Source organism: Crocodylus porosus, unplaced genomic scaffold (assembly GCF_001723895.1).
Source record: "Crocodylus porosus isolate Cpor-Errol unplaced genomic scaffold, CroPor_comp1, whole genome shotgun sequence".
Lineage (NCBI taxonomy): Eukaryota > Metazoa > Chordata > Crocodylia > Crocodylidae > Crocodylus > Crocodylus porosus.
In genome coordinates, this window is record NW_017728915.1 from 29,302,672 (window position 1) to 29,330,209 (window position 27,538).

Consider the following 27,538-nt stretch of genomic DNA (forward strand, 5'->3'; position numbering starts at 1 on the left):
ATCTTTGCATGTGAACCTCAGCTGAAAAGCTTTCACCACCTGAACTCCCTTGAAAAAAATTAACACTTGAATTCTAGACACAAATATGCAGCTGATGTATTTGTTGCCTGTCTTGCTCTGAAGTAATTAAGCTTTTTAAACTTTTATTTCTTATTCATTTTTTTTTTAATATGTATGTACCATGGTGGCATAACATTTGGAAAATATTAAGGGAAAATACAGAAAGTGATGTTACCAGGACAGCATAACTAACTGTAGCTGTTCCAGGACCTAGTTTTGAGCGGGGGGGGATACAGATTAGTAGTCTGTTCCCTGAGTCTTGTTTCATTCTGAACTCTATTTTAACGATGCAAACATCAGTTGGTGACATTAGGCATTAGACCTTTTTTTTTAATGAGAAGGAAAATCCTTCCAAATTCCATTTTATACTGAAAGATTTATGACTAATCTTATAATTGTCTCTGGTATAAGCACTAAATTACTTATTCAAACTTTTTTTTGACTTTTATTTTGCTATTAAAAATGTGTGCAAGATAACATTGAATAAATGCTATTTTAACAAGCTTTCCAGCCTCCTACAGAGAGTGACTCATAGGGCATGTCTGTACAGTCTCCAAATGTGCCAGAGAGTGCCATAGCGAAACGTGGCACATTGGCTCCATGCACACCAAACCACACAGCTGAGGAACATGTCTGGCATGTGCTCAGGGCACAACCAACACTGCTTACAGTGCTGGCTGAGCTTCTAGGCCCATTACAGTTTACTGATACTTGGCATGTATGGTGGGGGCAGATGGGAGGGAAAGGGATGGAAATAGGTTTTAGTAGACCAACAAATCTTGGGGTTGAGAGTCAATAATCAGTTTAATATATGTTATGTACATCCAGGCGGGTAGAGGAACACTGCAGTCTTCATGAAAAAGCATCCCATGCATGTATGCCTGTGTGTGCATGCACGCACACCCACACACACAAGAAAACTAGATCCCAGAATCTTCTCATCTGGTTTTAAATTGCCACACAGGAGGAAATCTGTGCTACTGAATATAAGTCAAGATCTTTTTCTCCTGGAGTGCATCTATTTTTGCTTGCCCATTCTCTTAATCCGTGATTTCATACCACTTCCTTGCCCTTCCCTAACTGTCGTCCAGCTGGCTTTTATCACAGTTCTTCATATTGTTCCATGTTCATATCAAACTTTTCAAAATCTAGTCTTTACTTCCACCATCCAGATGTTATCCCCGGTTGTTTCCTCTCCACTATTCCATCTGACTGTCTTTTTTGGAGATCGAGTCTGAAAGGAAGATGGTTTGGGAAAGCTAGGATGGCTCACTTAATTTTTCCCAGACTTCTCCTTGACCCTTTTTAGTCAGGCTTCTATCTTTTTAACTCTTGAGAGGACTTGAATTATAGCAAAAGGAGGCAAGATTTTTCCAGGGACAGTTTATTCTTCCTTGCCGTGTTGTGTTGTTCGGTATTTCAAGAAGAAAGAATGGACTGCTAAAAGTAGAGGGGAATATATCCACTATCAAGAAGGGGGAGAACTCTGGGAGAAAAAGGATTTAGTGAGAGAGAGTAGGAGGTAGGAAATAAAAAAAAAAATAAAAAATAAGAAACCAATATCTAATGAGCTAGCTTGGAGAGAAGTGGGTCATCCTATGAAAATAGGTAAATGGTTTCTTAGATATAAAATGCTAGCTGCATACAGGAGCTTGACTCAAACCCAAAAAGTAGCAATACAATTCTAAAGCTGATGATATTATTGACAAACTTACCAAATTTATTTCAGAATGAGACCTGGTGCGAATAAACCTGAGCTGGCCAATTGGTCCATTTAAATTCCTTGAACTTGCCAATTTTGGCCTCTTCCAAGTGTGACAGTGATTTGTGTTCTCTCAATTGCTTTTCCTTGCAATAGGTATCTCTCTGTAGGTCCTCCATTCAGTATAGAAAATAAAAATAAAAAAGGAGAGAGGACTGAACAATCTTACAAGAAATTTATTGCAGATAGTAATTTGGAAGACTCATTATCACAGTGTGAAGAAAAAATAGCAAGAATCGTAAGTAAGCCAATAGCATATGAATGTAGGAAACTACATTTTATATCCAGTATTTTGGATGCACAGTGTCACTTTTTTATGTACAAAATTAATAAAAAGCTGAACACATTTGGCTGTAACGGTATATATTAAATAAATACTAAATTATAAATGCTAATGAGCATTTAACTGCTAGAAAGAGAGCATATCCAGCATACTCATAAGAAATGAGTTCAAACTGGTCAAAATCCATGCATCTTTGGTCTTAGTGGGGACAGCATAATACAGGTAGGGGAAAAATTGTCACTAAGTAGACCAAGACTATATAATCTTGTTGGAGCTGATCTCATGCATGTCAGTAAAAAGGGGGGAAAGCCTTTTTGACATTTGTGCCCTGGTGAGCTGGTCAGACTAGGGTAATTGTAGTGCTGAACACTCATACAGACATACCAGAAGGGCGTAGGCAGTTTCAGCAGCCTCCATGGTATTCACACTATTTCCTTATGATCATAGTGTTACTAATTCACTCTGTTCTCTGATGGATTCACACCTTCCCTCTCTCCAACTGAACTTTATTTTGACATGCAAGTCTGCTGCTTCTATGAATAAAATCAACTGGACTGGTCAAAAAACAGTAAAAAAAAAACACATATATATTTTTGTTGAAAATATTCTGTCTACCACCAAAAGTCAATAACTCTTCAGACACTGCACTCGGACACATGTTCTTCTCTATAATATATTCTAGCTTCATCTCCTGATTCAGTGGGAGCTACTATGCAGAGGAGGTGATTTCTGTCATAGTCCACCAGGCTATCCAGCCTTGTGGCTAGAGCTGGGCCTGGGGATTGCCAGGGTAGGAGTCAGAAACCACAAGGAACCAAGTACCCAGCCAGGGTCATGATCTGAGAATCAGAAGTCTAGTTATGAAATCCAAGGGACAATCCACAGGGAGAGGTCCACGAACAGAGAGCCAAGCTCATGTTAGAAGCTAGGGAATTTAGCAGGGAAATCCAGGAACAAGCCAAGAGCAAGGTCAGGAACCAGGAAAGCCAGAGATGCTGCTCAGGGACTGGAGACCAGCAGGTTATGCAATCAGGCTCAGGTGCTGGAGGAGTTCCTTAAAAGCAGCCCTAGAACTAATCAAAGGAAAAGAGCTAAGGGTCAGTTGGTCTTAATTTAGTTTTAAGTGCAGCTGACCCAGTTACAACAGCTGCAGGGCAGGAGCCTGACTGAGGCTTACACAGCTGACCTGGTTACTCAGCCCATAGGGCAGGAGCCTTACAATCTCTATTCAGTACATTGCAATCAGATAAATTGAATTTACCACCTACCTTTGTGAATCTAACCTTCACATAGCTTACTGATGTCTACAGACTCAAGCTATCATTCTAATACTATGTGAGTTGGGTTTTTTTTATATGCCTACTTACCACACTGTTTATTTCTTCCTGCTCTTGACCCCTAACTTCCCTCATATTGATAACACTGGTTGTCAGCAAACCCTTGATTTGAAGGTGATCTCTACCACAGCTCATTGATGGGCCTTGAGGTGACTTAAGAATTCAATCCTTGAGCCACAGATTTGTCCACAGAAGTTGCAAATCTTTCAGAAGGAAAAGTCGGCTGCAGGCCAGTATTTCTCTCCCTTTCCTTTCTCTGCTGTCTCTCTGTTTTGAGGGCAAGGCACTTAACCTTGAAATGGGCTACCACTTGGTTGAGGTTGCAGCCCCACGGGAGTTGGTAAGCAGCCAGCTCCTCTCAGTTTTTAATGTCAGTATTTGTTTTCTTCAGCTATGTCTTCAATGTGTCCTTGTAGCATTTCCTCTGGCCCCCAAAAGATCTCTAGCCACAGCTAAGCTGAGTAGAGCATTTGTTTTGGGAGCTGAGAGTTCGGCATCCACACACAATATCAGTCCAGAGAAACTGGTGCTTGAGGGTCACCAGCTCAGTGCTGGTAACACTGTCTTCAGCAAGGAAATTTGCATTTGGGCAGTGATCTTTCTATTTATTGTGGAGGATTTTCCAGAGGCATTGTTGGTGATACCTCTCTAGGCTTTTGAGATGACGGTAGTAGGTCACCCACATTTCACAGCCATAGAGGAAAGTGGGGATGCTGACTACATTGTAGACGAGGACGGAGTGTCTTTCTGGAGCTCAGTTCTTGCCTACCTCCAAAGTCTTTCCCTTGATGGAATTTGAAGAATGGGTCACATTCATGTCTTGGAGTAGGCTGATAAAGCACTTCAGTCTCCTTTATATTGAGAAACAGGCTCAATGTTTGGTAGGCTTCTGCAAAGAAATCCAACACTGGAGGTTTTCCTCAATGTGCGCTAGGACAGCACAGTCATGAGTGTATTGAAGGTCAAGGATGAGTGCTTTGAATACTTTGGTCTTCAAGCAAAAATGTACCAGTTTGAAAAGGCATCCATCTGTTTGGTATTCAGTGTCAATTCTGGAAAGGAGGTGGTCTTTAATGACAACCAGGATGATGGTAAAAAAAAATGGAGAACAGAATTGGGGTGATGACTAATTCTAGTCTGTGCTACAATCCTCTGGCCAAGACCATCTATAGACAGGTATTCTATCGAAGTAGGAGGTCTGCTCTAGGCAGTTGGACACTTGGCACAGACTCAAGAGATTAGAGTTATGTTCTTGATTTTTTTTTTTTCTGGTTTTGTTTCCTTTTCCATGTCGCTTTAAGCAAATTTCTTCACTTTTCTGATTTTGTTTCCTTTCCCACATGTCTTGTCTTTTATTTGTAAGCTTTCCAGAGCAGAAACTGTTGCTTACTATTATCCATGTAGAGAGGTGCTTAGTCGTGTTACCCACAGCAAGTGACTAAGTTGGCTGTTGCCTGAGAAACCTCATGCCTCTCCGAACCAGTTAGCCTCCAAGGTTATACATACAGAAGTTACATTTAGTTCAGCCTAACCAGGCTTAGGCCAATCTAAATGTCCATCGGTCCAGATGTTCAGAGAGTTTAAATCAGGCCAAAAATGGCAAGCCTGATCTAAGTGAATTCACCTAAGTTAGATAAGGAATTCACCTAAGTTAGATAACATGATCCACTGAACGTCTACATGGGTTCAGATCACATCCCCAAGACTGGGAAAGGTCACCATAGCCCCAGGGTTGTACTCTTGCTACCATCCCCTCCCCCTCCCCCACCCCCATGCCCTACCATGACTGGGCTATTTTTAGCCCTCTGATCCTCCTCTCCCCTGCTCCCCCAAATTACTTGCACTGGGTTCCCTAAGCAGTTCCCATGCACCAGCAAACAGCTACATACCACTTCTGGTCTATGATCACATGGTTTTAAGTAAGCTCTGTGATTGTAGACCAAGTACAGTGAATGCTTGTACACACCCTAAGATGCCATCATGTCCTACCTTCTAACTGCATATGTACAGCCACTAATTCAGTGAAGGTCAAATTGTAGTTAGGGACTCTGGATACAGTGATGACTTTAAAAAAGGGATGTAGGAAATCATCAGAGATGTTTATTGGTTACTAACTTGGAAAAAAGCACCCCCAAAAGTATCCAAATTGCCAAACAAGAATGTTTTTCTCTCCATATTACTCCATCTCCTTCCCTTGATACTATCACAAGGCATTGGCAGGCCAATACTCTGTCATGTTTAATGCGGAACAGTTGGATATACAGATAACTAGTTATTTCCTTGCCTGGTTCCAGCTTTCTCTATGCCTTTGCTCTTGGTTTTACTTCAGTGTCATTGCATCAAGTTTGTAGATTTTCCAGTGCCTGTGGCTATACCCCAATCTTGAACTTTTTCATCTCTGCTCAGTTAGTTAACAATAGATTTCACCCAAAATATAGACAGCTATGATTTTACATGCTCTGCTGTTTTGGGGTAAGATGAACCTGGAGACTAAGCTCTCTGTCACTGTTCAAAGCATGATTCTGTGCAGAGAACAGAGCTCAGGTTCCTTTTGCCGTATCTCGATTTTTCTTTTTCTTTCTCTCCTTAAGTGCAGTTGGTCTTGATATACAAAATCAGCACAGTATTTCCACCGTTTAGTTGTGTATTCACTTCAACCATAACAATATAAAGAATATATTTTCCTGCAGCAATTGCACCTCTTTTTTTCTGCAGCTTAGTCTTGGCACCAGGTGTCCTCCCTGTGGTTCCAATCTGTCTTAGTGTCTTTGCTCCCTCCTCTTAAAGAAAATTTGCTTTCTTTCCCTGGGGGGTCTCTCTAACAAGCGGAGAGAATAATCCTCCTAAACTCTTGGTTCCCTGTCTTGCTATACAGAAACTGGGCATTCACATTATTACTTTCCTAAGCCCTTTTTCTCTTGTCATTTATCCAGACTAATAACACAGAAACACGGACATTTACTGCCACCTAAGGAGGGACCACCTACTTACCTAATTTTAGGCTTCTAGTGAACAATGGGTTTATAAACTGTCATTGATCATCCAGAGCTTTTACCTCTGGTGCTTTTAAAAGCTATATCCATGCAACTGTTTTTTTTAAAGTTTCCCTTTTGACTGACTGACTTTTTTTTTTTTTTTGGTCTATTCATATTTCACAGATCATGCTCAGAGAAAATAGAGGGGGTAGGAGGCAAATACACATTTTAGCAAGAATAAGAGAGCTAGCACATATACACATTTTCTATCAAGTATGACAATGGAGTAATTTACATGTTGGAAGATAGATGAAATGAAGAGCATCTATTAATTCAGTTTGATGTGTCAAATGGGAATGAGTGGGTTTAATCCCTGTAGAGCTCTCCTTTACTTTATAGTCAATGAAGTACAATCACATAATAAAATGTTGCTGGATTCAATGGATGTAATTCAATAACATTAAACATTTTTTCACTTCAATGGTTTCAATATTTTGTCTTTGGTCAGCAGGATGCCTGGAATCCCAGTTCCTCTTTTAAGATGTTGTATGGTTTAGGAAAAATCCTATAACTTCTCTCTGCCTCCATTTACCCATCTATAAAATAGTCCCTGTGGCATGTGTTAGGTATTGTGGTGAGTTAGTTTAACTCCTCATGAGGTCACACATGCAGTTGGACAAGAAACTAGTTTAGTTTAATATCTGAGAACTCTATAAGGTCCTTTTCATTTCTATGAGCCACCAGAGAGGCAGTGAAGGTATTTCAGTGAAAGGTGGCATGAGGTTTTTTAAATAAAGAGGACAGGGAATCCAACAACAGGATGGTCCCATGAATATTTCCCTCACTTTTGTGAGATTTGACCCTTAGTAATTGGGCTGGTTTATATGCGTGCACTTGGTTTGGCCAAGAGAGGTGCCATTTCTAGATCCTGAGTTCAAATTTTTAAGCTCTGTGGATGCACCATTTGAGGAGTTTGAATCAGGCCTCAGTTCAGTCTGTGTTGTGGGCACAGACAAAGAGATACAAAATATGGAGTCTGCAGACTTGAATATAATACTATATTTAGGATTGGACTATGGCCAGTCCTTGTGCTGCACATTCCTGATTGCCTTCCAGAGATTCTGAAGAGTTTTCGAGCTTGCCTGAAGCACGATATCTACCAGGCCTTCTCTTTGAGTAGTGTAGAGGATATTGCCCTCTACTCGCTGCTGGTTAAGACTACAGGCATCTTAAACTGCTACGGCTATTCAATTTCTCAGTGATACAGTGGCATATGGGTTTGCTTTTTGTAATCAGTGTAGCATTTGATGTAAAAGGTCTTAGCATTTGTAAGCTCTCTTGCAATGTTCTGAAACTTACAAAGGTTTATTTCACTCGATCATGGTTTGCAAATACGCTAAATGAGGTTCGAGAGCTGTAACAGATGTTCAATCTAATGTCACTGGGAGGTTCTGGGAAGCCAAGTTTTGTTATTGTTTCATGCCAAGTTTTTATTACAGCCTACCGAGACTTACGAACGCAGCCTGAAGAATGTTCACAAGAGAGAGGAATCCAAAATACTCAGTTTGAAGAGCAGTGTTGACTGTTCTGTTTTAATTTTGTTTTATAAATACATTGGAATCATCATCTTTTGTACTAGCAATTCCAAGTCAAATCTGCCTTTTTTTTTTCTAAGTGGGCTTTTCTTATCTCAAAGCAAGGGAGAAAAGTTAAATTTGCTACTTTGCAATGTGGATGTTTATTTGGGTCCCAGCCCTGCAACTATAACGCACCTGAAGTAAATGAGACAGTTTTTGTGATGAAGTGTAGCAGGATTAGGTTCTTAATGAGTCCATAAATGCATCTTTTTGCACATGAACAAAAAGTATTGGGGAAAACGTACTGTTGTCACCACAGTGTGGCAAAATTAAGCATCTGTTATTAATTATGTTTGCTACATTATTATGACTTCAACAGTAATTTATGAACTTTAATTAAGATGCTTTTCAGCTCATTTTTGGACAACATCCCTCTAATTATATAGGGCATCTGTTATATTAATAGCCTTGTACACTGCCTATTTGCTTTAAAGGGTAGTTGCATGTACAATTAAACTTTTGCCATGTTTCACTCTGCTCTGGATAGGATCGGTGACCATTATGCATTACATGGCTTACAGAGCTGTGATAATGAAGCAAATTTGTGCTGAAAACCTGTACTTCAAGGGAGCATTAAAGCTCATTAGCTTCATTAGCTGAGTGTATCTTTCTCAACAAAATCTTAAAGAAAAATTGCGGCATTGTAGAAGGATGCTGTGGTACAAAAGAATAGAGCAATTTGTTTAACAACTGTGGCTTCTGAGCAAATAAACAAATCCACATGATTATTTTACTAGTTTGCTAAAACAAGACTTTCTTTCAAAATTTAGCATCTTCTTTTCTTGCATCAAGCCTGCTTAGCTGTGTTTACTGCTGACATGTCATTGATGTTCCACATCACTGGGAGTTCACCCAGTCCCTAGAGCCATCATTTCGAACTGCCACTGCTTTGTAAAGAACAAGTACACAAAGTAATTAGCTTGATCCCATGTGATATGATGTGCAAAGCTTCAGTTTACTAGGATTCTGCTGGGAAGAAAAGGAGTGCAATCCCAAGAAAGCAAGAGACATACTGAAATCAGAGGGTGTTTTGATGCGGCAGCAGATCATGACCTAAGAGAAGGTTATCCTGTCCTATAAAGAGTAGGTGCCTAACTTACTCAAAATCTCCCTCAAAAGCCAGCCAATACCACTCCTGCTCAGACTTACTGTTACTGAGTGGTTACTTGCTGCTTTTTCTCCTCCCAGGCCTCAGTCCCCTCAAGACTGCATCAAGGTAATCCAGGACTATAGGCAGGGCCCTGTGTTCCCATCTCCATAATAGATCTAGTGTCCCTTAGGGCTACTTGCCCTAAAGCTGTCTGCTGGGCTGGTAGCAACCTATCCTCTAACCCCTCTTTAGGCAGGATGGGATGAACTTCCAACATTTCCTTGATTGCTTCTCCTTTAGTAAAGAGCATATACTAAGTGTAAAACCTGAAAGCATCAGCCCACTGGCATGCAAACAAAGGAGTTTTGAGGAATTAGAAGTGTAAAGGGACAAGAGAGACCCTTCCATTCCTCCTCCAGAGAGTTGTTACAGGATTGCAACAGCAAGGGCTCCCATACACTTTGGTTTGTGCTGAGAGTTGCCTGTTCTCCAGAGTAATATAATTCAGCGTTAATCTGAGCTTGGCAGCTCACAAACCTTGGAGTTCATTATTTCAGGCTAGCTGCATAGTCAGGCAAATATCTGTTACATTCCAGTTATATTTCAGGTTCTGTTTTTGCAGTTGTGCGTGGTGGAAAAGTAATAATTTCAATTAAAATGGAAACTGTGCCCTTACTATGGGTGCAGACAGAAGTGACAATTTGCACCCAAGCTGGCCACAGAAAGCAGTTTAGAGCTGGGACCAAACACAAGTGCACAACTTAAAAAATAGCGGATCAGGTGAAAATCTGAACCATCATTGCACAAGGGGTCAGATGAAGATGTTTCAAAACAGAGCATCTTCTGTAGCTTCAGTCTGTGCTGCCCAGCCTGTCCCTGTTTCCAGAATGGTACGGGGAAAAGGGAGTGAAGGGAGGTAGGTCTGGGGGGGTTTCAGCCCCTGCTAGAGGGTGGGGCAGGTGGATTGGTGTCCCCTCGTCCCTGAGGTAGGGGGGCTCCAATCCACCCACCCCACTCTCCAGAGCCAGGTGGGGAACTCTTGGAGCTAGCTCTGTTTGCTCCCTTTCCCCCCTCCCATTCTGAAACGGGGCAGGGTGGAAGAATGGAGGGGCTGTTGCTAGAGAAAACTGGCTGCAGGCTCGCATAACTCCACTCACCCCTGGAACCAACAATGAACTTCTGTTTGGTCTGGGGGAGGTCACTGTATGTCAGAAGATTTCCTGCAAAGCATTCTCAGTTACAGCGGGGAGCTCCACTTCTGTCTGCACCTTATAAGTCAGATGAGCTGGGGCCTCGGCACAAACCTATGTTTTAGCTTGAAGAAGGGCCCGAGCCCTATTAAGATGAATGAACTTCTCAAAGAGTGAAGATACTATGCAAAATGAATAAAGTTATTAGGACCTAGTTTTCTATGATACTTCTGAAAACGATATTACGGCAATAGGCAGTCAAGCATTTGTCACTATCGTTGTTCCTTGAAATGAGGACAATCATTTCTCTGAAGGAGAGAATGAAATTGATATCACCTGATACTGGGTTGAAGGCTGGCAGGTGGTAAAATATTTCCTCCCTGCAGCCTGCCAATGTACTGTTAGCAGCTGCATTTACCTAAGCTGATTTTTTTGCTCATTTTTAACACAGATAAGGTTTGCTTAAGTCTTGCTTGCATCTGATTTAGCAGTTCCAGAAACAGCTGCCTGCTACCAATATTTATTGTGAAACGTTACCTGAAGTTTTGCTCCTTATTATTGTGCTTTATCCATACACTTAAGCATTATAAAACCTTTCTGCGTAACAGCAGTTGAGCTGGAATTTGATTTGCTGTTTTATGATGACAGGATAATGTAAAACGGTGAAGCTCAACCTCCAGCCTTTGGGTCAACTTTGGCTCATGGGGGTCTCTTGTTCATGTCTCAGGGCTTCTCATGAGTCCAGAAACATGGTAGCAGGAGAGCTATGATGGCTTGTATTTTCATGGCTTTCAGAGTCACTAATTACAGAGTCTCAGGGACTGTAATTAGAGTCACAGAGACAGTAATTAATGCTGCCACTGTTGTCCCACTGCTAAATTTGCAGATCTATGGGAGGCCCTGTGGGCTGGATGGCACAGCCCCATGTGCCAACACACAGGCCAGGGTGTGGTTGGAACCAGCCTATGGGGTTTGGCCGATGAATTGGATCACACCCACAGACTGACCCTTTAGGCTGACCCCACGCTGGATCTGGCCCACTGACTGTGCCCACACAACTTATCCAACCTGCAGGGCCAGAAGGTTGATAATCACTGGTGTAGGGTTAGTGTTTTGCCTATTAGTCTACGAATTGTATCTACTTCTCTTTAGAAGTATGACATCAAAAGTCAGAAAGACTGAAAGGGTTATCCAGTCTAAACACCTGCAAAGATACAGCATTTACTTTTTCTAAGCCATCTCTGGCATGTGCCTATTCTGTATTTCTCGGAGGCTGATGCTTCTTGGAAACCTCCAAGAAAAGATCGCATGCTCAGTGGCCTCATTCCCCACACAAATAACACTGTTAATTCTTTTGTAATCCACCAGTCTTGGTTCCTGCGCTCCTGACAGCACCCCTTGCATCCCTCATGCAATGGGAGATAACCCCTTAGGCCTCCCCTCTGGGGCACTGACTTTCTCTCAACATAGCATCTTGATATGCTGTATGGCAAGACACTTATGGGGTCTGAATTGAAAGCTCCTCCATCCCTACACTCCTGCCACAGGCCCTCCTCTTTTATAGCCTGTCTCAATTCTTGCTGCAGTTGTTAAACTTCCGCAGTTGGGGCTCCTTAACAATACCTCCTGAGCTTGGGATATCTCCCTTAGTCCATCAGAAACTAGAATAAGGAAATGTGAGCAGCTTATCTGCCCCTTGCCCTCCTCAGGCATGCTCCTCTGGCATCCAAGCTGGGGTCTTATCGTTCCTGGCATCCTTTTTGTGTTGTTCCTGGGCTTGTCCAACCAAACAGCATGGGATATTGCCCTCCAGCTGCAGCTGCACTCTCCTGCAGGAGGGGGAATCACCTGTAGTAAATAGGGGTCAAGGATCTCCTCATCCAGGGTCCTCAGCTCCCGAGTGCTTGGCAATCTGGCTGGGACAGTCTCAGACAGGGCTTCTCTCTCGTGTGGTCTCTCTTTCCTGGTGGGTACTTCCAGACTGCAATACCAGGGTCATGCTGCTTTCTGCACCACACTCTGCGTTCCCCCACCCCATCTCAGTGCTGTTGGGGCTTTTTGCCCTCCTGTTTGTAAGGGAAGGGATGAGTGGGGTGTTCTTCTCCCCCACTTCCATCACCCTTCTACAAACCAAAAAAGGGGGCTCCAGACATCACCGAAAGGAATTTTCCTTCCAAGAATGAGCAGGTAGTTCCTCTCCATGAAGAGTGAAGGTAACCTCTATTTTCTTCTGTCTCTTGTGTAGTATTTGAAGTTATAATTTATAGATGCTCCCTAAGAGGAGACTAAGAGAGTTGGGCATTAGAAGATGGTCCTTCAGTTAGGAAGTAGCAGCTAGTTAGAAAGGGACCAAGGTCTGCAGAAATTGCCTACTGTCCTACAATAAAGTTCACTGTTTAGTTCTTTCATTCATGTATGCCTGTGTTTATTGGACCCAGTGATCACTTTCACCTGAAAGGAAGACAGCTAGGTCCAATCAATGTCAAATGGTCAGACCTGGATTGTTGCAGGATAGATTATTGTTCAGAGTTGTAACAGTTAGCTAGTTCTGTGCATTCATTTTGTGCAGAATCAGGATCAGTTATAGACAGGACAAGCAACCTGATACATGAATAGTGATTCCCCATGTAAAAACCAGATAATCTCCTCAGTGGGTAAAGGTACCAGAAATATAGCTGATGAGGACAACTCAGAAATATACAGTGAAATCTGGCTTCCTTCCCTGATCACTACTACATAGGCTACATCAATGCTTTATCTATGTATTGCCTGCCAGATAAAAAAAAAAAAAAACTAAAAAGGCGATGCCTTTTGTTCTTTTGTTTGAACTGTGGTTTACCAAACTCAATTGTTTTTTTCTATTTCAAGCCAAAGCTGGTTGATGATTTGCCTGCTGTTGCTCAAACTGCAGCATCTCTCCTGATTTACAGTCAAGAGAAACCCTCAACCAGAAAGCAATTTTTGTTAATTAGTATCACAATGCCTTAAAGACAAGAGTTGTTGAGTCTTTTAATTTTGCAAAGTTGATTTTATTTTAACATCCTTCCAGACTGCTCTCTCAATAAAGTTTAGTAATGTTAATGGTGGGGAGTCATTTGCAATTACTGTGATACACTGTTGGTTAAAAGAAGAAAGCAAGAGAATCGAGTTAGAGACTAGTCATCCTAGCCTTACTCTTAGTAGCTTGCATTAAAGTAATTTAGTTTGAGGGTATTTTTGAGACCTTTTTTGGTAATGGGTTCAGGTGCTTATAGAGATTAACAGGTAATGAAATCACTACTGCCTGGGTCTTCTAACACAGACCATCCCACTTCATCCTGACTGTGTAGTGTGCTGAAATGTTGAACCGGGCCCTCTGCTACTATAAATTGGCACAGTTTCATTGAACTCGGTGGGGCGTTGACAATTTACACTAGCTGAAGATTTGGCTTTCTGTGTCCAAATGTGCTCATAAAAGGTAAGTTATTTTTGCAAATTCTTCGGGGTTGTCCTTTAGAAATTAGATAGGGACCTTCCTGGGGGAAATAGGGGTTGAATTTTAGCTTCTATATGGACCCAAATGCAGGTGTATTTCTATTACTGAAATATACTTTTCTAGAACTTCTGTTTGTGAGTAAATAATACTCTTCTAGAAATGTCACTGTAGGAAGAGAGAATTTTTTAAAGCATAATATAGTGAGTAACAATTTTGGATGTCATGTTTAACGCACAAATATCTTTCAATCTATGAGGAAAGAAGGCGGGTTTGGGGAGTGCACGCTATACTTTAAAGACTCAAAAGAGTATAATTTACACAGCTGAAAAAATCGAGAAAATGGCAACCCTAAGGTGGTTTATTTATATTATCTGGATGGATTGTTAAAGTTGTATAGATACCTTTTACAGGTATTTAGGTATGTTTTAATTATTTAGAAAGGTTCCATACTTCTCTGTCTCTCACACATGCATGTATGCATGCCAGCATGTGCACACATGCGCTCACTCTTGATCAGCTATGCTGGCCTACAAACTGAGGAAGGATTCCTTCCCTCCCTTGCTCCCCACTCCCCTGCCTTCCACCAGTCTACCATATTGAAAGAGTAGGCAAATAGCTTCTGCTTTACTTGTCCATGGTTGAAGTCTAGCTAACTATCCCTAGACTCCCATATAGCTGAGTAGGTACATGAGGAATGTACAGACCACCCAAACTCCTAACTCTTATTGGTCTGATCTCAGTCCTTTTTTCCAAAACTTTCAGTATCTGACATGCCCAGTTTCTGATGTCTCTGCAGTATATGCCTACAATTTCTATTTAATTAACCACAATGACCATGTTCAAGTTAGTAAAGGATCTCAAGGATAAGCTAGTCCAGGGCTGTGCAGATCTGGTGAGGCTGTGGGCTCCAGATAACAGCTGCATGTGTTGCACAAGCTGCACACTGAAGGGTGGACCCCTAGGACCCCCTCACTGCATGGACTGCTCCAGCAGCATGCAGACCCCCATCCTCAGCCATGCAGGCTACATTTACAAGACATGGACCACTCCTATGCCTCCCTCCACAAGCCTTTCCCCCTTGCACAGCAGTGGGAGAGGTGGCTGCCCAGGCCCATAACCCTATATATTAACTGCTTGCAGACCCCATGTAGACTGTGGGCAACATCCTGGCCCTTTGTGGGCCAGATGTGACCTGCAGGTAGTCAGCTGGGTAGCCCTCATCTAGTCCACCCCCCTGCACAGAAAAATGATGTCCTGTTCCTAAGCCATACCAAATATAGATACTTTCTGAAAGCCACAAGTTCCCTAGGCACATTTCCAGACCCATTTCATTGTCACTTCCTGCAATTTCATTGGTGTTGAAGGTCATGTGACATCACTTCCTGATGTGACACCACTTCCTGTGAGGTCTTTGAATATGGCTCGCTGGCCCACTTGGTGACAAAAAGTTCGTGATCTGGCCCCACATTCAAAAAGGTTGGAAACCCCTGCTATACATGCATGTGGCTGGGGTCATCTAACCCCAGCACTCTTTCCTGCCCAGGGCAGGGGGTTGGACTTGATCTGCTGAGGTCCCTTCCAACCCAAACATCTATGAATTTATGTAATGGGTGGATAAGATCCATTTCCTTTTTTTCTAGGGATGTTAACTGGCTTTCTAGAGCCTGGGTTATTAGTGTAACAGGGCAAGGCAAAGCCAAGAAAATGGAAGGAGTACATGGAGGTAAGCTCCCTGTATTAAATTGCTATATTGTGTGATAAAAAGAGGTATTATTTGCTCTAACTGGCTCACTTGTTCTTTCCCAATTAGCCATCAACCCAGGATCTCTTTATACATTGTTAAGATGCACTTGCTTTTAGCAATGGGACAGACTGGCACAAGTTGTACACAAAATAAGATTATGCATTTCTGATTTAGTTAGTCTATAAAGACAAAATCTACCCTGCCTTCTGCCTGACTTCAGATTACCATGGCTAAACTACCTCTCACAAGTTATCTTTAACATCAATATTTGTAAAGAAAAGCTATTGTATATAGTTTTTTGTCCTGATTTCTGAATCTTTAGGCTCATGATAGTTAAGTTGACTGACTTTTGAAGGCTACAAAACATAGCCCAAATAATTGTGAAAATTAGAATAAGAAGAAAAGAAGTGGTACGTTGCCTTTATCTTCAGATGAAAGGTCTTGGTTGTTATAAATATCTCCAAGAAAGATCTGTAAAGCAGTAGGGGTTTGATCTGACAAATTCTCACTTTTTCCACTTTCACAGAGCTACTGCGGACTTAATTCCTGTCCCTGCTTAGCTGCATGGACAGTTCTGTCCTTATAGGTCATTTTTTCAGCTGAACTTCAGCCAGGGAGTAGAGCAGAGACTATTTGCTTACTATTTCTGTATCTGAGCAGGCAGGCAAGGAGGGTAAAGAGTGGGTAGCAGACTGATGGGGTGGCAGATAGTAAGAACATCCTTGCTCAATTTCTCTCACTTTTGGCTGTCTTAGGTGTGTGCATGTCTGGAGGAGCTCCAGGGGGTGGAAAAATAACCAAAACCTGCCCCTAAAAGCAGAGTGAGAACTCTGCTTCTGAATCTCAGTTCTTTTACTGTTCCGTGCCCAGGCAGTACATCTCATGGACAAGGATTTGAAACACAGGTCCTTCGGGTCTCAATAACAGCTGGGTTATAATTCACGATTAGCTACTAATAATTGTTGCTGACATTAACACAAGAAATGGTATTTTTTAAATAATTGTAATTCAAAAAGTAAGGAAGCATGTGTTCTTCCTGGGATTTTTGGTTTTTTTTTTTTTTACAATTCCAGGGATTGAAATAAAATGAAATGACTGCATTTCAAGTACATTATCGTTAGATGAATACAGTGTAATTTGGTGTACTCTGTTAAATGTCGTTAGATGTCAAGGCAGTTTAAATTGATGATAATTTAGTTAATTAACCAAGACTTTTTCATGTTGTAGCAGTTTGACACCCAATAAGCACTAGTAAACATATTGTGATTTGAAACCTGATCTCTTCCATTAAGGTTCTGTACAATTAGCTTTCTTTTAAATTAACAAAAATAAGGGGGGAAATGAATGATAAATCAAAGCCTAATCCTCAAAGATTCTAAAATGGGAGTATTAAATATGCAGTGTGAGTCTTTTTCTCTTGTGCTTTTGAATTTGTAACCGAGTTGGAGATTGACTCCGCAAGCCATCCTCACCTAGCACCATACTGTGAATCTTAGGTGAGTGAAAATAAGTAGTTCCGGTGAAGACAATGGACAAGAGCTGAGTGAGTGACTGCATACCACTCCAAGGGACCCCATGGCAAGTACCTATAAAGCCTTATGGAGATCATGGAGACTACTATCATAAGTTCTAGGATTGCCTTTAATTCTCTTTCATATCTTGACTCTTAAGAATTGCTGTCTTGTTTGCCGGCATTCAGGAAATCTATAATTATAATATAAGAAATGCATTATATTTCTATTATATCTAATTATAGCTTTCCTGAATGCTGGCAAACAAGACAACAATTCTTCAAGTCACGATATATATTTTTTTGCCATCTCAGAATGGGAAGCAGGCAATCCACTGGAGTTTTGACCTAGACTTCAAATGTTATTTTGTTTGAAAAAAACCAAAATATGTTATAAAATATCACCCAGTTAATTGGTAAAATGAAATGTCCTGATTTTAAATGGAAACAGTTGTTGTTCTTTTCATAAATCAGTTGCTATCCCTGAAAATCTGCAGTCTCAGTGCGGGTAGTACTGCTGGGATGACTCTCAGCACGAAACACTATGTTCTGTAACAAGAACTTGTAGAAGCTAGGAGTGGGCCTGAAGGCAGATAAAGTAAAGAAAGGCAAGCGGGCCACTGGGGGACAGTTTGTATATGGAAAGTGCCGAGGGATCGTTGGTTAAAAAACAAGATTGGAAGGATTCTTAGAGAAGAGGATTTCAAGAGAGGTTTTGAAAAGAGAAAGAGAAGGGCCCTTGGTGAACAAGTAAAGGCAGAATTGCAAGAGATTTCAAGATGGCACTGACCCAAACATCTCTCAAAAGAGAGATAGCATTTTGCAATATGTTTTTCCTTAAAATTAACGGATATAATCACCACCATATAACATCCTTTGTTGCTTGTTTGTTCAGCAAAAGGTGCAAAAAGACTTCTAAAATTGCTTGTTCTCAACTGCCGTGTATTGTATAAATATTTGATGGCAAGGATTCCTATGAGTACTGAAATAATTATACAAATTGTAATGCTAATCCATGGTATCAATAATGCCTTTGGAGAAAATAGCGTTATATACTCCACTCTGAGAGAATAATAACAATATTAACGCAGCACTGACACTTGGCAGTATTGCTTCCCCAGCCTGTGTTCACTTGGCAACTGGAATAGCAAAGAAGCACAGAAAGCACACGTTTCTGGCTGCAGTTCTGCTCTAGAGTGGCAGAGAGAATTTGGCATTTAATGATATGCAAAGTGTTGTTCCTGTTTGATTGTGGTATACTATATATGCCTTGGAGCATGACTTAAAGTAATTTAACAACTGGAATAACAGGCATTTGGGAAGAAACTAATTTCATGTGACGGCAGATCACAGACACTCGGCTTGTTCATAAAAATGTTACCTTGTCATGCTATACAAAGTTGGATATCAAGCTAGCAAGAAAAAGGATGTGGGACAGCATCCTTCAGTTCAGACTGGATGAGATCCACTTGACAAAATAACATAATTAACTTAATGTAAAGACTGTAGTTAACTTGCTTTACAGACCCGTATCTTTGTCTTCAGCTTCTCGTGAGACAGATAGAATAACTAACTTCAGTCAGTTTATAGCTTTGAAAAAGTTTTTATGTGCATTTAACTACAACTGAAAGAGGTTAAACAGACATCCTTGGAGACCTGAAATCCTTTTCTCCTTTAACCATAGTGTACTACTGAAGGATCATGAGCAGCAATACAGCAGCATTGTCCACAGAATGGATATTGCATTATGATGGCAGTGTAAACTGTGTCTGCTTCCTCATAATCTTGCACTATTGTGCTTCGTCCAGAAGCAGGAAACATTGTCACAAAAGATGAGAATATAGTTAAATCCTATTAAGGTAACCAATGAAATGAGCCTACAAAAAACAGTGTAGCTCAGGGGTAGTTTGTTTTATGAATATTTGCCCATGTAAACCAGGCTAAAGCCACTACTTCTTGTGTGTCTACATGAGACGTTTACTGCAAAGTAGACTAATTAGCTCCACAGTAAATGTCTCAGCTTCTACACATGCAGAGCTATTAGGTTGGAGTAAACTAATAAACTCCATAGTTTTTTACTCTGCAGCAGCGCACATGTAGATGATGGTGCTTCAGTGTAGGGGCTGCCTGCAGGCTAGCCCCTCAGTGGAGCACTCTTGTGCCCCAACCAGTCCCTCCGCAGCACATTGAGCCAAGTCGGAGCAGTCCTGGGCTGGCAGGCTGACCCCCTGGGCTCCTCCCAACTAGAGCTGCTCTGATTGGGTTCAGTGTGCTGCAGCCCTGGGCGCACATGTAAATATTGCACCCAGGACCAATAAACTCCAGCGAGATGTGCGCCAGTGTTTGTGTCACATTAATATGCGCATGCCCCAAGTTATATAGGTGAGGCTCAATTTAAACTAGCAAACTTAAAATGTTACAAACGCTATTACTTTGACATCTCCATTCTGTTCCCATCTCCAAAGACTGATTTTCAGAGAAGAAAGAGCCCTTATCAGCCTCCATTTCTCTAAATACAGTTGCATAAAAAGAAGTAGAAGACTGGCTTCTAATCAATATGTTCCTTTTTTTTCCTTGAGCCTTCATTAAGTCATTTTGATGTCTTTTCTCCCTGCAGCCATGAGAGGAGGAGGCGGCTGTGGGTGGTGGAGTATGTCTCATTGGAGAGTTGAGCATTAGGAGACACTGAATTGACTAAGTAAGTATCACAGTAGTAGTCTCAAAATGTTTGAATAAATTCAGTTAGGTGTTCCAAATTCTGACACTTACTCTCTCTGACTCAAACCTGTGATTTCTTTATGACACACTCATCACTAATTAAGCTAGAAATTTTTTTTCTAAGCCTACTGTGTGGCAAGAGAATTTAAATCCCAGATCTTACTTTTTCATATCCCTCAGCATTGTCAGAAGAGCTTTGAGGTTTTTGAGTTAAAACTTCGAGTTAAATTTATTTTAAAAATAGAAATTGTTATTTGTACTTCTTTAGCAGCTTTCATCCAGGAAATTAAAGTGCTTTATGAACCGTAATGAAGTAAACCTCCCTACACACTTGTGAGGGAAGGAAGGGATATAGAAGGATCACTTCTATCTCTATGGGGATAGAATGAAGCAACACGCTACAGTACCACATGCCAGCTTAGAAGAGAAAGCAAAGAAAGAGCACCCTCAGCCAGCTAAAAAACTGGGAGAAAATAGGATGGCAGAACACAATGGTCCAGAACTGGAATTCAGTTGGGACACTGACATTAACATCTCTTTCCTTATGCCATGGGCTACATCACTGCTGTAACGTGGTCTTCGTGCTGAAGCCACAGAACTTCGATCTGCGCTCTATGCCTTCAACAAGAAGACCATGTTATGGCCATAAAGTAGCCCATGGCATAAAAGTAGAGATATTAAGGCTTGAGCCCTGCTTTCCTCCTCATACAACAGTCATTGGGTGTGCCTACACGAGATGTTATGACACAGTAGCAACGAGCTACTGCACTGGAGTTCGTTGCTACCGCGCAGTAACCACGTGGCAATGGTACTGCTCAGCAGTAATGAGCTACTGTGCAGTAGCTAATTGCTACTGGACAGTAGCATCAGGAAAATACCATGTGGTAACAGTACTGCACAGTAATGCTGTCATTTAGTATTTATGCAAGTACTAAATGATTGTGCAGTCACAACTGCACAGTCCACCCCACATGTAGATGCAACCATTGTGTGTGACATAGAGCTAGTCGCTGAATCCTTCTATGGTTTGATGTTTCCTCTGTTTTAACACACTCAGTACAAGTAGTTATGACTAGCTCATATGAAACCTAATTCATTTCTGTTTGGAAGGTACTTTGAGATAAGGAGAGGCACAAAATATGTCATGCAACAGATTTTATTCTTCCAACAAGACAGGTCACTCCTTAATGCCAGGTTTGGGAACTGGTTCAGTATAACAATAGAGAGAAGAGTAATACCTCTGGTCATGGTTCTGACAACACGCAAGTGTTCACTGAAGGTTTTCAAGTATTTTATCTTTCAACCCTGTTTAGCTTATAAGATTTCTATGGGTTGCAGCAAAAGGCATACTTAGTCTTGCAGATGCTTCTGAAGATATTTATTTTAGGGAAGGGTGAGTATTTGGACTCGTTCTCAGACATTGATTTGCAAAGTGTTGTCATTATTTATTATGATCGCTCTCCAGACATTCAAGAGTTATGGTCCCTAATGTGAACAATTCACAGTCCAAAAATGGTAGGACACTGGTGTTGCTACTTTACATGAAATGGAAAGGAAATGTTCCAAAGGGGAAAAATTAGGGTCAAGGGTGTGAGCCATACTTGGCTCAATTTCTCCCTAGGGCCAGAAAATGGACCTTTAGGTTCAGGTTGCCCTGGGGGCAAGAGCTGGTCTAAAATCTCCTATCCCAGAGTGAGATCCAGAGGTATATTTCCTTTTTGGGGGGAGAGGACTGAATGCGGCAGGAGAAGGAAGGCCAAACTTCATATGCTTTCTATTATGTTTTTTAATTGCATGATCAGCTTTTCCTATTAGACCCATGCATCATGTAATGTGTGACTGCTTGACTTCACAATTTAATTGGCATGGTGTAACATAGCCAACAGTGCATACAGAAATATGATGTGGATTAGGTATATTGGCTCCAATGTAGGCATCTTTAATGAACAGCAGTACAGTAGACCGTGATGGCGAACCTGTGGCATGGGCATCCTGTGTATGTGGCACAATGCCACTGGGGAGAGAGCAGGGAATACAGTGACAGATAGGGCAAGAATGATAGAAAATTAGGTTAGGAAGGGACCTCAGGAGGTCATCTAGTCCAACCCCCTGCTCACAGCAGGATCATCCCCAACTATATACTAAGAAGCAGAATGCAACATAGTAGATAATAAGAGGGCATAGGGAAGGAAGCTTGAAGCAGAGCAGGAAAAGGGCTGGGAGCCTAAAGCAGAACAGTGGATTGCATGGAAGAGGATCAAACGGACATTTGGCAAGGGTACTAGGCTAATCTGTGCCATACCTGCCAAAAAGTCTAGCCACCACTACAGTAGACTCATTTAACTGAGACCTAGTAAATGGTAAACTTCAGTTGTTGCCTATGTAGGATCTCAGGGAATATTCTGTTTCTGTAGCAGATTCAATTGGCTGTTAAGTCCATATTTGTCTCTAACTTTGGGAATCATCTGCATGTCTGGGCATTATGGGGTTTTTTTCCTAATTGAATTAAACATTTAAAGTTATTAAGTTAAGTCTATAGACTGCATTCATCTAACACTAAATATCTGCTTATCATACTTATCCTTCTCTTCAGATTTTTTAAAACTGTGTGACAATAGGGATTAACAGGTACACCGAGAAATGGATGTTATGTTATATTCTGAATCTTGTTGTAGTTGCTGTTTTGGTGAATATTAACTGAGTTCCAAGTGACAACTATCCTGAAACATTAGGAATTAATGGTATAATGAAATTCATAGTAGGATGTGCCCAAGCTCATTTGAGACTGGTTTGTCAACTCTCTTCAGTTAAAAAAAAAAAATCATTAGGGGAATATTTTGGGAGATATATATTAATGCATTACTTATTCTTTCTTAAAAATGAGTCCCATTTCAGCCCTGGTGACAAATATATTGGTGTAGAGGATTTTATTGCTATTGGAGATCACTCCATACATCTTTAAACCCCACATATTTTTCGGCATTTTAGCAGCTAATCTCTGATCAAAGGGACATAAAAACCTAAACATCAAAGATGCTTCTTAAGCATTTACAAATCTCTCCTTCCTTCAGTATCCAAATATGAGCACTAGCTTTGAGAATACTGCATTGTGGCTACTTAAAAAAAGTATTTTCAGTCACTTAAACAATATCAGATCTACTGGTAATTTCTATCTTTGTGCATTAAATTAGCTTCTCCATTTCTTCAGCAGAGCTGTCTGGATGATAGGCTGCAATAAAAAAAGAGTGTATTGAATATAATTATAGTAATTCAGACCAAAAAAAGGTATTATTTCACTAAAAATTGGCATTACGTAAAAAAATTCTAGTATGATTTTCACTTACAAAATAGCAGATTCACTAGACTAAAATTCATCACACTCAAAGTATATCAAAACAAAAATGTTCTAGAGAAATCCACAAAAGAAAGGAAACAAGTACATCTCAAGCTTCTCTGGCCAAGTTCTACTTTCAGCTCTTGCTGTTAGTGATGGCTTGGCATTTGGGAGCATCTTATTACCCACCTGGGGCTTCAGGAGCTGGCTTTCTGTGATGAAGGATCTTGGCAAAAAATTGTGGCATTTCTGTAGAATTCCAGGCATTCTTTGGTGAGCATAACTAGTGACTTATAATTAGGGTGACCATTAGGGCTGTGCAAAGCTTTGGTCACTGATTCGATTTGGTGGAAATTCAGCCTGATTCGGTGGATGAATCTCTGAATCCGAACTGAATCAGAGGACCCTTTAATCTCTCCGAATCGAATCGGAACCCTCTGAATCGATACGGAGAGATTCAGAAAGGTTCAATGGTTCAGAAATAGTTTCATAGTTATTAGGGCTGAAAGGGACCTATTAGATCATCAAGTCTGACCCCCCTGCCCTGGGCAGGAAAGAGCACTGGGGTCAGATGACCCCAACCGTGTGTCAGTCCAATTCCCTTTTGAATATTTCCAAGGAAGGGGACAACACCACCTCCCTTGGAAGCCTATTCTATATTTTGGCAACCCTCACTGTAAAGAACTTTTTCCTGATGTCCAGTCTGAATTTACTCTCTTTTAACTTGTGTCCGTTGTTTCTAGTTACCCCGACTGTTGCCCTGGTAAACATCGTAATCCCCCACTTCCTGCTGACTCCCTCTGATGAGTTTGTAGGCAGCCATAAGATCACCTCCTCTTGTGGAGGCTAAAGAGGTTAAGGTCTCCCAATCCGTCCACATAAGGTTTTTTCTGTAGGCCTTAAACCAGATGGGTGGCCCTCCTGTGAACCCTTTCCAGGTTATCCACATCCCTCCTGAAGTGTGGCAACCAAAACTGGATGCAGTACTCCAGCTGCAACCTGACCAATGCCGCATAGAGGGGAAGTATCCTCTACCTAGACCTGTTTGTGATGCACCTACTTACGCAAGAAAGAGTGCAGTTAGCTTTACTTATGTTCATTTTGGAGTCGATTGTGACTCCAAGGTCCCTTTCTGCAGTTGTGCTGCTTAGAATAGTCCGTCCCAGACTATAGGAGTGCTGATTATTCTTCCTCCCCAGGTGCAACACATGACACTTATCCTTGTTAAACTTCATCCTATTCTGTCCTGCCCACCTCCCCAGCCTGTCCAAATCCAATTGGATTTGCTCCCTGCCCTCTAGTGTGTTTACCTCCCCACATAGTTTTGTGCTGTCAGCAAACTTGGACAGGGTGCTTACTACTCCCTCATCCCAGTCACTAATGAAAATATTGAATAGTACCAGTCCCAGAACAGAGCCTTGGAGGACTCTGCTGCCTATATTTCTCCAGGTAGAAACTGACCCATCTACCACCACGCTCTGGGTGCCTCCTGTAAGCCAATTTTCCATCCACCAGACTATGTAATAATTTACATTGCAGTTTTTTAGTGTATTTATAGGAATTGGGTGTGACACTTAGTGTATTTATAGGAATTGGGGGTGTCAAAGGCCTTTTTAAAGTCTAGGTAGGCATAGACACACCTTTAAACGTTTTTTTCTGCGTACCTCAAGGGACCGGGCAGCTTATGAATGCTGCAATGGTAGGGCAGATGGAGCATCCCATGGGAGCGAAGGGGGGTCCCCAGTTTGCGTGGCAGCAAACCCTGAAGTGGACCAGAAATATTTCTGGTCCACTTCTGGGTATACCAGGGAGCACACGAGGCCCCCCTGAAATTCCCCAGCTCAGCAACTGGTGCCTCCTGGGTCTAGGGAGCACCTGGGTTTCCCCCATGACCAATTGATGAGCCAGGAGGTGCGGTGGGGGGGAGGGGACCTGTGTGCTCCCCAGTGGACTTGGAAGTGGACTGGAAATACTTCTGGTCCACTTCTGGGTTCAGTGCTAAGCATGCAGGAGGCCCCCATGTGCTTCTGTGGGATGTTCTATCTGCTCCAGCATCCCAGCATTCATGAGCCATGCCTGGTACCTTGATGTGCATAGAAAAAACATTTAAAGCTATGTCTATGGCCAAATCACTGATTCTCCAAATCGGCATTGAATCTTCAGATTCAGTTTTGGCTGAATCGAATCAAGGACAGTGATCTGAATCAACAGATCAAATCACTGTTCCTGATTTGGGCCAAATCTGAATGCAAATCAAATACGGCCCATTTTGCACACCCCTAGTGACCATATGTCCCAGTTTGGCTACAACAGTCCCAGATTTTGAAGGCCAGTCCTGCAAGACCGGTGAAAATTTAAAACCAGCATCCCCTGGCACAAGCTGTGAAATAGTAAGCCCTAGCAGATGGCAGCATTTCCCTAAAAGCAGTGAGATTGATTAGCGGAATGGCCATTAAAAAGAGGAGAAGATTGTTAACACCTATGAAGAAGAGAACAATGGGTCAGTAATAGGCCATTGTCTCCCTTAGCTGCCTGAATAGTAACGCTAGAGATGCACATGTTGCCCCACCCCTGTCTCTGACTGCAGCAGCACTACTAAATTGAAAGGTTGGGGGAAGGGGTCAGGGCAGTATCTCAGATTTCACACTGTCCTGTATGGCCACCCTACATATATTATAAGTGCCCATGTGTTTCTCTTCACCTCGACAACTTTTCTGTGGATGTTTTGAGTTGCCCCAGCTGAGTGCTTTTAGCACTGCAGGCTGTCTGGATATTCAACCAGTTGATATGAACTTTTGTACAAATCCATAGTGGTGAAACCCTTCAGTATCCTAGCATACTTTATAGGATCTGTCACCTGTATCTAGGCAGATGGAAGAAGCCCAGGGCACAGGTCAGGGCTTATCGGTTGGTGCCCAAGGGACTCCATCCCCTCTTTTACAAAACACTCCTTCTTTCAGTGGTCGGGCAGCAAACCCAGAGTGCTCTGCTGTCTCTCAAGTCTATTAGTTTCCTATCCAGCTTCCCACTCCTTACCTCTGTGGCCCTAGATGTGAGAACCAGCACAGATCTTTACTTGCCACCCTGGGCAAGGCCATCAGAAGGATGGGAAACGGGTGGGAGAAGGCTGATTCCAGGTTGGGGGGAGGGACAGAGGGTCTAAGGGATAGCAGGAGGCAGGCCAGGATCTGGGCCATGGGGATTTAAGGGGCCCAGGGATGGTGGGGGTAGGCTAGCATCCACTGTTGGTGGGGACTTTCTATCTCCAGCACCAAGTGGGAGCTTGACAAAAAATCCACAAGCTGGATTTTCCAGCCCCTGAACTGTCACAGGGAGGTGTACTCTCCCTCAGGATACAACAGTGGAGTCCAGCCTGAGTCACAGGGGGCAGGGCAGGGATACATGCAGGGCACACTGGGATGCCAGAAGGTATCCCTACATCCCCAGTCAACTTGGGTTGTGTGCAAGCGTTCGTTCAAATGCTTCTACACCAATCGACTGGCATTTCAGCCATGTCCAATGTGGTAGAGATTTTCATTGCATCAGCCATTTTTTAAATGGGTAAAGTGCTGTAAACTCCTGCACAGAAAGCTTTTCAACTGGTGGTACTATGATTAAACTAACCTTTATATGTACCCTATAAGACTAATTGAGATATTGAATTTAAAATATAGTCGGACCTTGATTTATATGGTGGTTATGTTCTTGAAAAAACACTGTAGCTCTTTACATGATTTCTAAGGGTGTGTGGCAAATCAGGTTTTTAGGTTCCAGATGAGGCTGATTAATTTGTCCGATAAATGCCTGTATGTGTGCACAGGTGCAGTGCTGCATGCAGGCAGCAAGGAGCAGAGCCCAGCAGCTTGGAGAGCTGCATCCAGCTGGTACGTCTGGACTGGGGGAAGGCGGGGATGGAAGGGATGTGGGGTGGCAGATCAACACCCCCCACGGTGAGGGAGGAGTGGGGCAGGGGCAGGGGCAGAGGCTGCCCAGGTGGGGCATGGGACAGAACTGAGGCTGTTCCAGGAGGTGTGGGATGGAGGGCGGCTTCCACCGCTGCATGCACCCTGGGACGGCACAGGGGGACATGTGACCTCAGATCTGTGCAGGGCGGGGCTGGTGGGTTGCAGCTGTGCACTGGGCTTTTCTTGGGGCAAGCAGTGGCAGCACTGGGAGGAGGCTATGGGGGGGGGGATGCAGCCACCCCAAATTTTGCCATAGCCCCCCCATAACTCCTTTCCAGCACCGCTGCCGCCCACCCTGAGCCCAGTCCAGTTGATCCCCTGCTGAGAAGAGCCCCACACAGCCCCAGCTCCAGCCTGCAGCTCCAGCCTTCCCCACCTCATGCAGATCAGGGAGACACGTGCCCCACTCCCCCATGCCTTTCCAGGGTGCATGCAGCAGCAGGAGCCGCCCCCACCCC